The 18,495-nt window shown below is 43.3% G+C and overlaps 1 protein-coding gene and 1 long non-coding RNA gene across 3 annotated transcripts in view; both read right to left on the bottom strand.

The window, feature by feature from the left end:
- adgra1 (adhesion G protein-coupled receptor A1) overlaps nucleotides 1–18,495 on the bottom strand; it is a 659,066-nt gene that overhangs the window by 499,041 nt on the left and 141,530 nt on the right. The window lies entirely within an intron of this gene.
- Nucleotides 10,504–15,017, bottom strand: LOC116981024. The gene is made up of 3 exons (XR_004414142.1): nucleotides 14,952–15,017; nucleotides 14,737–14,739; nucleotides 10,504–10,515 (listed from the first exon to the last, which is right to left on the bottom strand). It is a non-coding gene; the product is annotated as an uncharacterized LOC116981024 (long non-coding RNA).

Genomic DNA, 18,495 nt, shown 5'->3' on the forward strand with positions numbered 1-18,495 from the left:
AGACATTACAAGGGTGAAGAAGTAAAGGACTTATTAATGGACTTACAAAAAACTGCTAATGTAGTTTTAAGGAATTGTGGCAAAACTTTATTTGTTTACATTTGATTATCAATTGCACATTTGCTGCTTGCAGTATTCTAATTTCCTGCTTTGTTGGCAGTCAAAGACTGACAATAGCATTTCTGAGTGCGGGATTTCCTCATTATGTTGCCAATAGCTCTGCTGTCACTGAGACCACCGCAGTGAGTTCTGAGATATGGAGAGTGATTAAGATTGCCTCTCCATATCTAAACAAGATAACTGTGGATAGGGGACATAAGGGCAGTAATTCAGAGGCAAGGATGTTGTCCCAGCAAAGACTGTCCATTGTAAATTTGTCACAAAGTAACTGCACCCTTCCGAGAAGGATTGTCTGCAAGACCCCACCACGCTGCGATGTGGAAATGCAGAACAGGATTATAGAGAAGTTGTCCACTGCTAAGTGTGGTTTTAATTATATTGCAAATATGAAATACTTTAGTTTAGTTGATTGATTTGTCGGGGTTTGGCACATACCCCTCCAAACCTATCCAAGTACCAGCCCAAGTGTCTTTTAAATGCTGCATAGTATCTGCCTCAACGACCTCCTCTATCATTCCAAATATGCACCACACTCTGTGTGAAAAAGTTGCCCCTCAGGTTCGTACTAAATCTTGCCCCTCTCACTTTAGACGTACGTCCTCGTGTTTTTGATTCCCCTACCCTGGATAAAAGACTCGGTGCTCACCCTATTCCTATCATGATTTATACACAATACCCTGAGCAATGAACGTCAATGTAACAAAAGTCATGAATTGAGAATTCAGAAAGGGCATATTCCCTTGATCTGAACTGCTAGAATGCAGGGATACACTGTATTACAAAATCTAATAAAATAGATAGGATGGTCAGGGTACTGAAAGTACTTTGTGAAGTGAAATGGTTCTTCAACGTATGGTTGTAATAAACTATTAATATACAGTTCACTTTAAAGGATGTTCACATGCTTTGATGAGATCTCCATTATAAATATTTACACTATTGGTCCACACTGAAAATTGTGATAGAAAAAGTATGTTGAAATCTGTGGACTTTCTATAGAATTCTTACAATTGTGGTTGATTTGTTGTGTTGTTCCTTTCTGACTAGAGGCTAGAATTAAATGAGAAATGTGTAGCCACATGAATTACAAGATTTTTTAATGCCAAAAATCTGTACCTCGGTACAAGTGACAATAATAAACTGAACTAAACTAAACCTTTTACATACTTGCACTGCTCCAACTTTTGTGCATCACAAAATTTATAATAGCTGTTTGCGTTCACTGTAAAATTCATTTTTTTCAGTATTGTCCTCTTGCACTCGTTAATACTTAATGGCGTAAATCTGTTACATTCCTTAAGTAAATACATTACTTAAATGTTAAATCTTCTACAGATGAGCCATAGAAAGCATTTTATCAGGATGCATCACAACATGGTTTGGAACCAGCTCCATCCAAGACCACCGCATGGAATTGCAGAGAATTGTGGACACAGCTCAGACCGTCATGCAAACCAACCTCCCTTCCACTTAAATTTACATTTACATTTCACAGTGCATCGGCAAGGTTGCCAGCATAATCAAGAACGAGTCTCACCCCAGACACTCCCGCTTCTCCCCTCTCCAATCAGTCAAGAGGTGCAGAAGTATGCAAACACACAACTCCAGATTCAGGGTCAGTTTCTTCCCAGCTGTTATCAAGCAACTGAATAATCCTACCACCAATTAGAGAGCGGTGCTGACATACCATCTAGCTCATTGGAGACCCTCAGACTATCTATAATCGGACTTTACTGAACTAAATCTTGCATTAAACGTTATTTCCTTTAACCTGTACCTGTACACTATGGGCAGCTTGATTGTAATCATGTATAGTTTTCCCACTGAGTAGATAGCACACAACAAAAAAAGCTATACTCTGTACCTTGGTACACATGACAATGAAGTAAACTAAACTAAATTATGCACTGTCTATCACTGTTACCATTGTGGTGAAAGGCAGGCATGCATCTGTGAGTACTGACTAATAATTCATCTTTATATCCTGAAAGTTCAGTCACTGAACATATAAGAGGACAAAAATCATAAGTAAGATTTAAATTTGTATTGTATCTTTCATGGATTTTCTCAGGATTTCCAAAATCATTTGAGTCAATATACTGTAAGCAACTTTCAGATTTTTTAAATTTAGGCAACTGGGTCAGTCAACTTTGCACAGTAAATCACAAGGAGATAATACCTATGGACCTATGATCTGCTCTACTGGTAATAGTTGACATATACCGTCCCATACCCTCCCCCACCCCCCGGTCGCTATGCTTCCTCGGGCTTGGCCTCTCGCAATTTCTCACTCCCAACTCTCACCCAATGTTGGCAGCCCTGTATTATAGTTTAATAATTGAGCAAAATAGCCATTTCATTCACAGAAAAATTAGAAATGAGAATACTACTTTCAAACCCAAATATTACCTGTTGGTGTTCATCTTTCCATTATGCTTACTTGACTCCAAACTTACAAAATGTAGAGCAATTCGTCCAAAACTTTTCTCCTTTAACAGAATACTAAAATAGTATAAAGTACCTAATAAAGAACAAATAGATTTGCTTCCAACATGTAAAAATAAGTTAGTTATTTTATTTCCTTTCGATGTACAAAACTAAAACCAAATTAAGATGGATTATTGAATCATATTTTTTAAATGATTTTTATTATCAGACTGTGATTAATGGGTGGCAAGTGGTCCAGACAGTTGGAAGAAGGGAAACAAGGTCACCTTAGATGTCTACATTGCACTAGAAAATAAATGAGGTATTTTTTTCATGTGGCACAGAATCAACTGGCTCTCGTGCAAGTGAGAAGATTGAGATTTATTCCTCTCTTAAACATATTTTGTTTGATGAGGGGCATCTGGTCCACTAATATTGTTCAGAACATTATTATCAGCTCGGTACACAAAATTGCTGGGGAAACTCAGCGGGTGCAGCAGCATCTATGGAGCGAAGGAAAGGTTATCAGCTCGTTCAATATAGAATAATACCATGTATGATTTTTGATAACACTTATTTCTTAGATTTCTTGCAACCCAAAACCAGTTTTCACTTAGGTCATGGTCACCTGCATGAAACAGTTTGGAATTAATTGGGGATAGATGTCTTGAACATTGTGATTAGACAGCAACAAAACAACTTGCAAGATCACAGACTTCTACTTTTCCCAGCAAAATATTAATAAGATATCCAGCATGTCTGTGTACTCAAAAAGATTGCCTAACACCACAGATGCAGTAATAAGTAAGTAGAAGATTAGAGAAAGAAACATTAAGAACATGAAGACATTCCACCCCATCGAACTTTGCCAATTGTCTAACTTTGTGTTCAAGACCACACAGATACTGGCATGTTTGGAGGGCCAGTTTAACCTAAGTGGGCATTAGTGGCGGCAGAGGTAGAATTTAGAACGTGCCACCTGACCAGTAGGCAAGCAATCTAAAACATTCAGCTTTTATGCAATCCTCTGAACTTTGTCAAGAATAATTTCTCCATCATTTAATTGAGCTGCTGGTTGTTAGTCTGTAGACAAAATGATGAAAAGCACATTCAGTATGTGGGATACAATTACGTTCTACTTCAGAAGCATCACCTGCGAGCAACTGAAAAAGTTATTCATCGGTATTAAAAAAATCAGCTAAACATAATATTCAAGATCTGTTGATAGGTTATTTGCAGATATTATCTGGATACTATGAAATAATGCATAAGCATAAACTTGTTTATCTGTTGTACTTAATTTGCTATATTTTATGCATGGTTTCAATGGTTACGTTAACATAATTATATGTTTAATACATCAATTGCTTTTGGAGAGAATTTCTCTCCTTTTCTATAATCAGCTCCAACCACCCACTGATAAAAGTAATTTATGCACTTCAGCATGGAAGAAGTGCAACATGTACAATGTTAAATGCTCAATGAGAACTTTTTTATTTAGGTTTATAATTGCTCCGGCTTGTTTGCTGCTTTTGTACTGACATAGCTGTTAGCATTGCTAGACAACTGAATAAACAAACAGTGTAAAGAATGGTTCACTTAATCTAAAATTGGAAGCAAGCCCCTTGAACATTTTAAACCCCCATGTCTGCGGGATGGCCATGTATGGCCATGAAAATATATTTCTTGTAAGTTTTCTGAATGCTGTTCAGCCTTCTTTTTCCCTAGTGGCACAAGTGGATAGTTTACATCTGCCATACAGCATTACAGAAAAAGTGAGTGCTGATTTTTCATAAGACTGTCAGCTTTCAATAATTCAAAGTGTAAGCTTCACATGCTGTGCCCTAATAAATGTTTTTGCATACAACAGCCTCATGTCCAGTTCACTGAACTATGCTGACATTTTGTGCAGCAAAATGCGAGAACATAACTTACATACATTTGTGTAAATGTAAAACAAAAGAAAGGATAGCAACTAAAGGTGTAGAACCATTGCATACTAAGTAACATAGGGTAAGTAAATACCTGTAACTGAAAATACTCCAGCACTTTGTGTTTCTTTTTTGTAAATCAGCACCTGCAGTTTCTTGTTTCTTTTAATGGTCAATCACAATATGTAAATATTAACTCGCTGAACTAAATATTTACACCAGATGTTTACAATTCCCAATAAAATGAAAGGTTCAGAGAAATCTAAAAAATACTTTCATTTCAATGCCAAACATTAGAGCAAAGTTCATAGAATTAATGTACTATGGCTAATCTAGGTTCCTCTGTGAAGATTTAGCCCACCATAAACAGCAATAATTCCTCCTAATTTATTCCAACCATAATGGTTTGAACCTTGCAAAACCTACAGTGGGTAACAGGTCAATTTCTTTATTGACACATTTCTTGAAAACATGCACACACAACACAATACACAATACAATTTATTTGTCACTTGAACCTCATAGAGGCTCAAATGAAATGTTGTTTCTGCAGTCATACACACTAGAAAAAAAGACCCTAGACACAACACAATTTACACAGACATCCATCACAGCGCATCTCCTCCTCGCTGTGATGGAAGGCAAAAAAACTTATCTCTCCGCTGCACTCCCCATTCCCCTCCCGATGTCAGAGTCAAAGTCCCCGGCGGGCGATGGCAATTGTCCCGCGGCCATTAACGCCGCGCCGGGTGATGCAGGGCCGCGCTCGGGGTCTTGTTGTTGGAGCCCCCGGCGGGCGCTAGCAAAGTCCCGCAGCCGTTGAAGCCGGGCAATAATGTAAGGCCCCGCTCCAGGCACTCCTCGACCCCGCGACTCGGGCGGGTGAAGTCGCCGTTGCGGAAGCCCCGAAAAGCGGTCTACCAGCAGGGACCCGCGGGCTCCCGGTGTCACTGTCCACCAGACCTGCGGTAAGCCTCCGAATCCCCGGGGTCGGGTCGCAGCCGAGCGCCACCACAGCTCCACCCGCTCCGAACTCGGCCAGCTCCACGATGGTGAGTAGGTCCGCAGCTCCGCGACTGGAGCCCCAGGTCGTTCCGGTTGAAGGCCGCTCCACGTTGCAGCCCCAATGACAACGGAGACCCGACAGGGAAAAGGTCGGGTTCTCCGTGCAGGGGAAAGATTTTAAAAGTTCCCCCCCCCCCCCCCCACACCCACACCCACACCCACATCCCCCATCAAAACTACATTAAAACGGGACAAAAAATAACAAAAAGACAGACGGACTGCAGAGGCCGCTGCGACATGAGTCGCGCCGCCCACCGCTGCCCACATGATCCCATTAAACCAGGATAAGATTGAATATATATATTTTTAATTTTAAAAGAAGCAATTGAAGCTATAAACAGGAGATTTTTCAGTATAATTTATTGTGTGGTCATAGTCATCCAAACTGAAGAACTGAAGAAGATTTTCAGTTTACCAACTGAATGATTGGAGAAGAGCACAAGGGCACAAGGGCACATGTTAAAAGGTGGAGTATTGAATTTAGAAATACTTCTGGTTCACGCTACTGCGTGATTAAACATCAAGTAATGTGAGTAGATAAGGACCAGAGAACATTTAATATGATCAGAATAGATGAAAGCAAATGAATAACCAGGACGCACCTGTATTGTGTGGATAGAATGACAGGAAGATAGAATCTCGTCCATTTGTGAAATATTCTCACAAACCCTAGTCTCTCAGCAGTAAAACCTTCTGAGAAACATTGGTATAACCGGAAGCTTGTGAATCAAGGAAACTTAACTATTGGGTTTGCAGAGTCATAGCTTCTACAAATTGCTTCATGATTATTGATGACAGATAAAGCATATCTGAACACCGTCCCCTGGAGTTGATACATTTTCAAAGATACTTATTAACTTATAATTATAATTTTTTCTATGTTCCATTCTCATAAGAAGTTTTGAATATTTAAGTATTGAATACTTAAGAAATCATCATGTTATTTTTTAGCCACAATGCACATAATGAATTGTAATAGCAATCTGCACCATAAAGTTTGTGATTCTTCCTAATGCATCAGGGACCCTCGGATTATCTTTGATCGGAGTTTACTGGCGTTATCTGGCACTAAACATCATTCCCTTATCATGTATCTGTTTACTGTGAATGGCATGATTGTAATCATTTATTGTCTTTCTGCTGGCTGGTTCTCATGCAACAAAAGCTTTTCACTGTAGCTCGTTGCACGTGCCAATAAACTAAACCAAATTTATGAGATTGCCTTAATCCTGTGATTAATTGTTACTACATTGTTACTACATTGGAGGGTAATAAGGCCAATCTATGCGGCCTGTTCGTAGGGTATTCGGTCCAATCTCCCTCCTCATTCTGCAATATGCATTTTTTTCTTGAAGTATAAATACCAGTTTCATTATGAAAGCTAAAATGTATGCAAATCCCTAATTTACCGGGAAAAAATGGTGTAAAGTCACCTTCTTGAACTGCACCGGTCCACCTGGTGAAGGTACTCCTGCTCTATCACAAAAAGTGTGTTACAAGATTTAGACCCAGTGATGATCAGGAAATGTATTTAAAAACCATGAAGGTATGTGACCTGAAGCATCACTTGCAGATAGTGGTTTTCCCAGGCACCTGCTACCCGCTACAGAACAATAACATTCTTAATTGCAGCAGCTTAATAGGCCGGTAAATCCAATACACACAAATCAATTCAATATCTATCTATCTTTAAAACTGTGTGCCTGTCGCCTGCCGTCCGTCCGGCTGCCTGCCTGCCTTTCGATTCGTTCCCATCGTGTGATGTCACAATGCCCAATGCTCGCAGATGTCCAATCGCAATGCCCAATGCTCGCAGATGTCCAATCGGAATGGATCCATTTACATGTACGGCTTCCGGCTGCATTTCTTCCTTTCATTCCCTGCAACTCCGAAACCAGACGCAGAATCGCCGACATCTTTTCCATTTCGGTAGAGATTTCACTTTTCTTTCTAAGTATCCGCTCCTCATTACATTTCGTCGTGTTTAAGTACACATTTTTAATCAAATCCTTCCCCCCCCCCCCCCCAATATTTCAAAAATAAACTGGCTTCGCACCCATAGAAGCAGCACCAGCCCCAGCCCCTGATGAACGTTCCATTGTGTGATGTCACAATGCCCGATGTTCACATATGTCCAATCGGAATGCATTCATTTACATATGCCTTTGCAGGAGCCCCAGCCCACGGTGAACGTTCCATCGTGTGATGTCACAATGCCCAATGCTCAAATACATTGTTGCCATAGAGGGAGTACAGAGAAGGTTCACCAGACTGATTCCTGGAATGTCAGGATTTTCAAATGAAGAAAGACTGGATAGACTCGCCTTGTACTCGCTAGATTTTAGAAGATTGAGGGGGTATCTTATAGAAACGTATAAAATTCTTAAGGGGTTGGACAGGCTAGATGCAGGAAGATTGTTCCGGATGTTGGGGAAGACCAGAACAAGGGGTCACACTTTAAGGATAAGGGGGAAATCCTTTAGGACAGAGATGAGAAAAACATTTTTCACACAGAGAGTGGTGAATCTCTGGAATTCTCTGCCACAGAAGGTAGTTGAGGTCAGTTCATTGGCTATATTTAAGAGGGAGTTAGATGTGGCCCTTGTGTATGGAGAAGGCAGGTACAGGACACTGAGTTGGATGATCAGCCATGATCATATTGAATGGTGGTGCAGGCTAGAAGGGCCGAATGGCCTACTCCTGCACTTAATTTCCATGTTTCCCTCTCCTCAACCCTCTCCCTCTCCCACCCATCACTCTCTCCCCCACCCCCCTTCCCTCTCTACCCCACCCCCTTCCCTCTCTCCCCCCGCCCCCTTCCCCTACCCCTCTGTCCCTCTTCCACCAGTCCCTCTACCCCTCCCTCCCCACTCTTCCACTTCTCGCCCCTTACCCCACCCCTCTCCCTCCCTCACCCCTCTCTCTTCCCCTCCCTGTCCCACCCCTTCCCCTACCCTTCTGTCCCTCTTCCACCACTCCCCCGTCCCTCTTCCACCACTCCCGCTACCCCTCCCTCCCCACTCTTCCACTTCTCTCCCCCTTCTCTCCTCCCCCTCTCCCTCTCCTCACCCCTCTTCCATCCCTCTCTCCCCCACCCCTTCCCCCTCTACCCCGCCCCCTTCCCCTCTGTCCCTCTTCCACCACTCCCCCTACCCCTCCCTCTCCCACTTCTCTTCCCTTACCCCACCCCTCTCCCTCCCTCACCCTCCCTCCCTTCCCCTCTCTCCCCCACCCCTTCCCCTACCCCTCTGTCCCTCTTCCACCACTCCCCCTGTCCCTCTTCCACCACTCCTGCTACCCCTCTCCCCCTCCCTCCCTCCCCTCTCTTCCACTTCTCTCTCCCCCTACCCCTCTCCCCCTCCAATTCCACGCTCCCCCTCCCTCCACACTCTTCCCCCTCTCCCTCCTCATTCCCTTACCGTGCACAGTCTCTGTCTTTAAGAAGGAACTACAGATGCTGGAAAATCGAAGGTAGACATAAAAAATGCTGGATAAACTCAGCGGGTGCGGCAGCATCTATGGAGCTAATTGAATGGTCAACGTTTTTGGCAGAAACCCGGAAGAAGGGTTTCGGCCAAAAACGTTGCCCTTTTCCTTCGGTCCATAGATGCTGCTGCACCCGCTGAGTTTATCCAGCTTTTTTGTTGTTGTACCAGCCTCTCTCTCTCTGCCCTTTTCTCTTCTCTCGACTCATGCACGCCCGCTCCAACCGCTCACCCCCCCCTTCACCTCTCCCACCCATCCTCTTCTCCCCCCCCCCTCCCCCTCTCCCTCTCCACCCTCCTCCTCCCCTTCCTCACAAAATAATTTTTGTGGAGGCGGGTCCTCAGTGTGTGTGACTGTTTGTGGAGGCGGCCACGCGCTCTCCACTCAAGAAGATGCTCATCTGTTTGTGGAGGCGCGTGCTTAGTATGTGACCAAAGATCTTATAGCGGAGATCTCCGCTACAAGATCTTTGTGTGTGACGACACACGCTCCCCCCCCCCCCTTTGGTGCAGGAGGCGCGCGCAGCATCTGAACGCTCAGCGAATATTCGAATTCTTCACTAACCGTCATTCTGACTTTGCTTGTGAAGAGAAAAGTCCTGAATTGCATTTGTCTGATGCAGGAAGATTGTTCCCGATGTTGGAGAAGTCCAGGACAAGCGGGTCACAGTTTAAGGATAAAGGGGAAATCCTTTAGTACTGAGATGAGGAAAACATTTTTCACACAGAGAGTGGTGAGCCTCTGGAACTCTCTGCCACAGAAGGTAGTTGAGGTCAGTTCATTGGCTATATTTAAGAGGGAGTTAGATGTGGCCCTTGTGGCTAAAGGGATCAGGGGGTACGGAGAGAAGGCAGGTACAGGATACCGAGTTGGATGATCAGCCATGATCATATTGAATGGTGGTGCAGGCTCGAAGGGCCGAATGGCCTACTCCTGCACTTAATTTCCATGCTTCTATGTTTCCCTCTTGTCACCCCTCTCCCTCTCCCACCCATCCCTCTCTACCACCACCCCCTTACCCCTACCCCTCTGTCCCTCTTTCACCACTCCCCCTACCCCTCCCTCCCCACTCTTCCACTTCTATCCCCTTACTTGACTGCTCTCCCTCCCCACCCCTCTCTCTTCTGCTCCCTTCCCCTCTCTCCCCCACCCCTTCCCCTCTGTCCCTCTTCCAACCACTCCCCCGTCCCTCTTCTACCACTCCCGCTACCCCTCTACCCCTCCCTCCCTCCTCTTCCACTTCTCTCCCACTCTCTCCTCCCCCTCTCCTCACCCCTCTCCCATCCCTCTCTCCCCCACCCCCCTTCCCTCTCTACCCCACCCCCTTCCCTCTCTACCCCCACCCCCTTCCCCCTACCCCTCTGTCCCTCTTCCACCACTCCCCCATCTCTCTTCCTCCACTCCCGCTACCCCTCTACCCCTCCCTCCCTCCCCACTCTGCCACTTCTCTCCCCCTTTTCTCCTCCCCCTCTCCCTCTCCTCACCCCTCTCCCTCTCCCATCCCTCTCTCCCCCACCCCCTTCCCTCTCTACCCCACCCCCTTCCCTCTCCCCCCCCACCCCCTTCCCCCTATCCATCTGTCCCTCTTCCATCACTCCCCCTACCCCTCTCCTCCTCCCTCCCCACTCTTCCACTTCTCTCCCCTTCCCCTCCACTCTCCCTCCCCACTCTTTCCCCTCTCTTCCCCACCCCTCTCTCCCTCCCTCCCTCCTCCCCATCTCTCACCCCCTACCCCGCTCTCCTTTCCCTCCCAAATCTATCCCGTTTCCTCCTCCTCCTCTCCCCTCCCTCCCCTCATCTCACCCCCCCCCCCCCCCCGCAAACACCGTTGGGGAAACAGACCCAACGGGTCTGCACTTGGTCTAGTATATATTTAAAAATCAATAAAACAATAACCATAATACTAGTGCAAGAAAAATCTTAAGCCCGTAGTGCAACCAAAGCACAGTCCATAATCGTTCAGAGTTACTCAGGTTAGTATTGTGTAGTGTTCAAGAGCTTGATAGTTGCAAAGGAAGAAGCTATTCTTGAACCTGGTGGTTTCCTGGATCCTGTAATTTTCCCCCCAACAGTTGGAGTGAAATGCAAGCGCGATTAGGATGGTGTGGGTCTTTGATAATATTGGTGGCCTTTTTGAAGCTGTGCCTCCTCTAGATCTCTTTGATGTTGGGGAGTTCAATTTCTGTATTTACCACTCTCTTTAATCACTTTAATTCGTTACTAAACCAGGCTGGGATGCGATCTGACAGTGTGCTCTCTACCATACACCTATCACAATTTAACAGAGCATTCATCAACATACCTAATCTCCTCAATCTTTAAAGGAAGTAGAAGGGTTGATGAGACAGCCTTCTTTGCGATTGCATCAATATGCCGGGCCAAGGTCAGATCTTCAAAGAAATACACGCCCAGGAAATTGAAGCTGTTGACTCTCTCCACTGCTGTCCCCTCGATGAAGACAGGTTAATGGCTCCTCGGCTATCACATCCTGAACTCAACAATCAGCTCCTTGGTCTTATTGATTGAGAGCAAGATTGTTGTTCTAGCACCACGGAATTAAATCTCCAATCTCGATCCTGTATTTTTGCTGATGGAGGCATGAACTCCTTCATTTGTGGATGAGTTGCAAATAAAATTGAATATTGCACAATCATTAGTGAATTTCCCCACTTAGCTTATAATGGAAGAAAGGTAATTGATGAAGCAGCTGTATGTGGTTGGGGGCCAAGGCCTTTGTCCTAAGGAACACCTACAGTGATGTTCTAACTATTGGTTCACCCTTTGATGCCCACTGACTTTTGTTTGACCAGGGCTTCTCGACACCACAATTGGTGAAATGATGCTTTGGTGTTAATCTGCTTCATCTCATGCAATGCATTCCAGATCATAACCAGTTCCCGTGTGGAAAAAAAAATCCTCCTGCCACCACTGTGTCTTTCACTGAATTGCTTTAAATCAGACTTTACTGGTTCTGTTATTAATTTATCACTGGAGTCCATTTAAGAATACAAATTCTAATTCACTGCTATCAAATATTCTCTTAATATTCTACAATGCAAGGAGGGCAAGCCAGATTACCTGGGCGATCCTGTGCTAACTAAGTTCCATCATTCTTCAAACTGTTCTAATATCCTATTTCTACATCCTCTCCAGGTCCTTCACATCCTTCCTAAATGCAGTGACCAGAAACCGAGACAATAATAATTCAGTGCACATACACACCCAGGCTGTTTACTTTTAATTACAACCTTTGGAGATGGTATTTTTTACAGATTCCTTCTGTATTAATTGGCGCAAACAGTCACTTCCAACATGCAATCGTGCACTGTGGAAATATAAACAAAGCAGATAAAGTGTTGGCATTATATAGAAGTCCATGAGGAGAATGCAAAATGGGGCCATCTTTCAATTAAAACCAAATTGCCAAAGTTACATAAAAAGTCTAAGAGTGAACATAATTTCTGCCATTTATGAATATATTATTTATATTAATCAAGGTTAGGTTATGGTTAAAAAAGAACAGTATGAATGCAATATTCATCAGCGGGCAATTTAAACCTTGGTGTATCAGGCAGCTTAAAAATGTAGGAATATTATCTGTGATAGATCAACGAACATCTGACAAGTGACATCTGCAAGTTGCTAGGTTATTGCAAGCATACTGTGTTATCAGAAGACAAATGACAAGAGCACTAGCTTTTTTGGTGTGCTAATATCAGTTTATTCTGCAATACAAAAAATCTTTCATAAGCCAAGCTTTTTGTTGAGGCCAGGGTGGGAGATTGCAACCTTCACGTGGTCCACATGTTTCGACTAATGCAATCAACCCGACATGCACAAACAAAGATCAAATAGAACAAGTTGACCTACAACCTTAGGCTGTGCACGCTATACGGAAGAAGCAGATTTTGAGGCCAGACTGCACCATTTTAAATATAAATTCCGAACCCTTTAAATATATGGCTCTCCTTCCCTTCTACTGTTACAAGTGGTAAAACAAAGTTCTAGAAAGCCGATGAACCAATAATCCTAAGGATGGCAAAGCCTCTCAATTTCATTCAAATAGGTTCACCTTGATCCTTTCAATAAACCTACAAAGTAATTTGATCCCACCAGAATTTCCCTTTCATTTGTTTTTTTGTTATTGTATTCCAGATCTTCCGACTTTAAACTTTAGAGATACAATGCAGAAACAGGCCCTTCGGCCCACCGCACCGGCCAGTGGTCATCCCATACACCAGCACTACCCTACACGCTAGGGACAATTTACAATTTACAAAGCCAATTAACTTACAACCCTGTATGTCTTTAGAGTGTGGGAGGAAACCGGAGCACCTGGCGAAAACCCACGCAGTCACAGGGAGAACGTACAAACTACAAACAGAGAGCACCCGCAGTCAGGATTGAATCCCGATCTCTGCCGCTGTAAGGCAGCAACTCTCCCGTGGCACCACTGTGCCGCCATATTATTTACACGTATGCAGGTGATAGTGGCTTACTAATTAATATGTGTTTTTCAGTGTGTTTAAACTTTGTAGACATAAAAACATGAATTCTAAAGTTATTCTTCTCTACTACCTGGAAAAGTTTGCAGTACAGTGGTACAGTTGGTAGAGCTGCGGCCTTACAAACCAGAGAGCCGGGTTCGATCCTGACCTCTGGTGCTGTCTGTGTCGCGTTGGCATGTTCTCCCTGTGTCCGAATGGGTTTCCTCTGGGTGCTCCAGTTTTCTTCTACATCCCAAAGATGTGCGGGTTTGTAGGTTAATTGGCCTCTATAAATTGCCCTTAGTATGTAGGGAGTGGATGCAAAAGTATTCTAAGATAGAACTACTGTGAAGAGGGTACTGATGGTCAGCGCAGACTCAGTGGGCCAAAGGGCCTGTATCCATGCTGGGCCTCTAAACTCTAAATGCTAAAGTTGTTTATGATAGAGCATCACAATCCATGAATCTACATATAATGTACGTAAACACGTGGAATGGTTATCATGTCTTTGTAGTTCTCTGTGATGTTTCCTCATATAAGTAATATTAAAATTGTCATATGATCATAATTTCAAAACAGAAAATGATATAATATCCCTCATAGCATCTTATTAAAAAATGCCATAAGTTCATGGCATGTCATAGTTATGTGCAATATTTCTATGTCAACATAGGCTAATTTACACGAGCCCTGCAGTCTATATGGTGAGAAACAAATGCATTTCAGCAGCTCATTCAGTGCCAGTTGAACATTTACAAATCTCTCTCATATAATGGAATAGTTTGCTATGTGAACCAAATGACTAAACCTTGTATTTTCCCTTGTCAATAACTTATCCAAAATAAGATTTAAAACTGGAAAATTTTAAACAAATGGCAGCAAACCAACAAACCTCTTTTTCTTTTGAGTGGGATGGACTGTACATTGTTTTGCATCTTGATTTTGGACTGAGGAATAAAGAGCCACTTAATTCCACGTTGACATGGCTGCCTGTGTCCCCAGGGTCGAAGGTCTTGTCTGCAGGGCTGTACCAAGGGTCATATGTCTTGTATTCAGTTTTGTGCTCAGGCTTACAGATCATGACCTTCCATATGTGTTCAGGGTTGAAGGTCATGTCCTCCCACATGTGCTCTGAGCTGAAGATCATGGCCACTTGCCCATGCCCTGGGCTGAACATCATGCCCACCCGCCAGTTTTAAGAGACAAAGGTCATGACTGACTGCCTGTGCCCAGGGTGAAGATTCTGTCCACCTGCCTGTGCTCAAGTACAAAGGTCATGTCCACTCACCTGTACCCAGGGCTGAAAGACGTGAAGACTTAATTTTTATCAGCTTGGGGGAGGGGGGTGTGTGGGGAGGGGGGTGTAGGGAAAGGTGGTGTATGGTGAAAAGGGGGTGTGGGGGGAAAGGGGGGTGTGGGGAGGGGGGGGGCTCACACTCTGCTCACCCCACACCTTCAGCTTTCGACCTCACGCAGTAGATCCCGGTCCCACTCCGGATTCACTCAGAGGCTTCTGGTTCAACTCAGCAACTTCCGGCTGGTCGTGCTGGTCTCCACAGAGCAGCCCACAGGCTGCTCACACTCTGCAGGCTGCACACTCTCCACAAGGTGCAGAATCTCCATGCGCTGCTGACTCTCCGCGAGCTGCTGACTCTCCGCGATCCGCTGACTCTCCGCGATCCGCTGACTCTCCGCGATCCGCTCAACACACTGCGCCCCTTCAGCTTTTTATTCTCCTCACCGCGTTATTGACAGCAGGTTCTGTAAGGGGCGGTTTTTACGATTTTAAACCTTCATAACTTCTGTACTATTTCACCGATCGGAACAAAACTTATTTGACTTGAGCAGAGGAGAATGGTAGGTAAGGTGGCGAAAAATCATAGCACTATGGGGGATCATTTTTGCGCAAATTTAAATACAACGCAGACCGGAAGTGGTCTAGATGAGAGTTTTAGATTAACCATACAGATGATAACCAAAGATTTATTGTTAATCAAGCAAGCAAATAATGGAGCATCTACTGCATCCACTGCTCTAGATGTCAGCTGATTTACATCGGTGAGACTAAGCGGAGGTTGGGCGATCGTTTCGCCGAACACCTCCGCTCAGTCCGCAATAACCTACCTGAACTCCCGGTGGCTCAGCACTTCAACTCCCCCTCCCATTCCCAATCCGACCTCTCTGTCCTGGGTCTCCTCCATTGCCAGAGTGTGCAGCACCGGAAATTGGAGGAACAGCACCTCATATTCCGCCTGGGTTGCTTGCGTCCGGTTGGCATGAACATTGAATTCTCCCAATTTTGCTAGCCCTTGCTGTCTCCTCCCCTTCCTTAACCCTCGAGCTGTCTCCTCCCATCCCCCCGCCCTCGGGCTCCTCCTCCTCCCTTTTTCCTTCCTTCTCCCCCCCACCCACCATCAGTCTGAAGAAGGGTTTCGGCCCGAAACGTCGCCTATTTCCTTCGCTCCATAGATGCTGCTGCACCCGCTGAGTTTCTCCAGCATTTTTGTGTACCTTCGATCTTCCAGCATCTGCAGTTCCTTCTTGAACAAATAATGGAGCATGTTCATGTGACATATTTTATTCTATTCTACAGAACACTTTCAGCAAGCATTTGTATTGAAAGAAAGTTAACTCATTCATAAGACTGTCTTTACGCATAAATTAAGTATTTTAGTCACTTGCTATTTTTTTGCACAGTGGATTTGCTAAAGAACATTTTTGGCCAAGTTTTCATGCATCAAGGAAGATATTTATGTATTTGATTATTTGGGGTAATCGTTGTCCACGCATCTTGATGGGTTTAGAGACTCTGTGTCATCACAAAATGTGGATTTTCTGACGGGAAGTAATCATAAATTCAAACATTTAAAATTTGCAACCAACCATTTTATGCTTTGGCCAAAACCTTTTCTAGACACCACTGGGAATAAAATATTTTTAATAACTGGATACAAGACGAGTTCAACGATGGAATTTTACAACTCAGCTCTGATTGTTCCATGGATTTCTTACAGAAATTTCAACGACAAAACACCATTCTAGTTTGTTGGTAACCAGCCACTCTTATTGTATGTCTCATATGAAAGACAAGAACTGTATCCCCTTTCTGAAAACTAGCAGCAATTGCAAGAATGTCAAGATAGAAACAAAAAGTCATTGTAGAGTTATAGTTACTGAGAAAGTACAATATATAAACAGAAGCAGACAACTGGCAGGGAGCCAAGAAATTCAATGCAGTAAAATAATAAACATGACCAAATGACATTTAACACGACTTTCCATTTTCAGTAAACATTAGTACTAGCAGCAACTCTTAGCATATGCTTATCTTCAAGTAAACTGCATCCTATATGGAATATTAACTTGTTTATATGCGAAGTTCTGAACAAGGAAAATGCTTTAAAAAAGGAACAGAAGGAGGCCATTCAGCCTTTCAAACCTGCTTTTACTTCAATATGATCATTACAATCACTGCTAATCATTTATTTCAATCCTATACTCTCGCACACACTCCATACTCTCTGGTGCCTTTTGCAGCTGGAAATGAATCCAGTTGCTTCTCGATATATTCTTTGACTTGCCTCTACAGCTCCTTGTGGTCGTTAATTTCATAGGTTCACAACCTTCTGAAGGAAGAAATTTCTACTCCACCCAATCCAAAATGTCAACCAGAATATTTAGACAGAACCATCATTTCCAGGCAAAGGAAATACCTTCTTTGCATCTAATCTGTCTTACCATGCCAGAACTTCGCAAGCATTCATTAGAACCCTTCTCATGCTTCTAAACTGAAGTGACTACAAACTTAATTGAGCTAATCATTTTTCATTCGACAGTTCTGCCATCCCTAGAACCAACTTATTAATTGCAATTTGCCACCCAGAAAAAGGCCGACTTCCTGAAAGTCAAACAATTTTCAACCCATATTCATAAAGTCTGCTCAGTGCCATATGCGTTATTTCTATAAACTAATCTTTTTTGTAGGATTTTGTCAGTTTTCTGAAGATCCAACTCCACCATACCCAAGTTGTTCCACTTACCTATTTTACAAGTTACATCCTAAAATAAAAATCTCCAGCAGTTTTTCCCTTTCAGCATCCATATTGACTTTGTCTCATTCAGTTAATATTTTTTGAGTGCTATTTTATCTCATTCTTTATGTACTCCTCTGTAAGATACTCTAAAACAAAACTGCTGAATTGCCGAGATAACTATCTTTTAGAAGCGCTGGCTTTACTGGATAACGTTAAAAAATTGTGCCAGTTCACGCATAGATCATTTCACGGGAACCCCAAAACTTTTTACAATCTTATTCGTGGGAAAAAGGTTGTGAAAATATACATGCAAATGCACAATTGATTGTATTTCTTAAAATATATTTATTAAAATATTAACTCAATTTTAAAATCTGTACTTGAACGTGTGTGCCTATATTTTAGTCATTTTTTTTGGTAACATCAGGAAGTTCGGTATTGTACAGCGAGCTTCAGCATATGAATGTTGGATCATTTACAGTAGAATAATAACTTTCCATAGGTACACGGGGGTGGAAGATTGCAACCTTCACGTGGTCCGCCCTGTTTCGACGAATGCAATCAACCCGGCGTGCACAATCAAATAAGATCAAATAGAACAAGTTGTCCTACAACTTTAGGCTGTGCACGCCATACGCAAGAAGAAGATAGGTACACAAAAATGCTGGAGAAACTCAGCGGGTGCAGCAGCATCTATGGAGCGAAGGAGATGGGTAACGATTCGGGCCGAAACCCTTCTTCAGACTGATCCATAACTTTCCATATTCATATTCTAAGGAAAGGAATTCATTCCAGATCTAAAGTTTGAACCCATGATTCTTTATGGCAAGTGGTATGGGCAATGAAGAGGTAATTCCAAGCATTTAGTGTTTCTATTTATTTCACATGATCAGCTCTGGTCACATGCTACTTTTCCTTCATAGTTTTCCATTATATTTGGTGCAA

This window comes from Amblyraja radiata, chromosome 15 (genome assembly GCF_010909765.2).
Source record: "Amblyraja radiata isolate CabotCenter1 chromosome 15, sAmbRad1.1.pri, whole genome shotgun sequence".
Taxonomy (NCBI): domain Eukaryota; kingdom Metazoa; phylum Chordata; class Chondrichthyes; order Rajiformes; family Rajidae; genus Amblyraja; species Amblyraja radiata.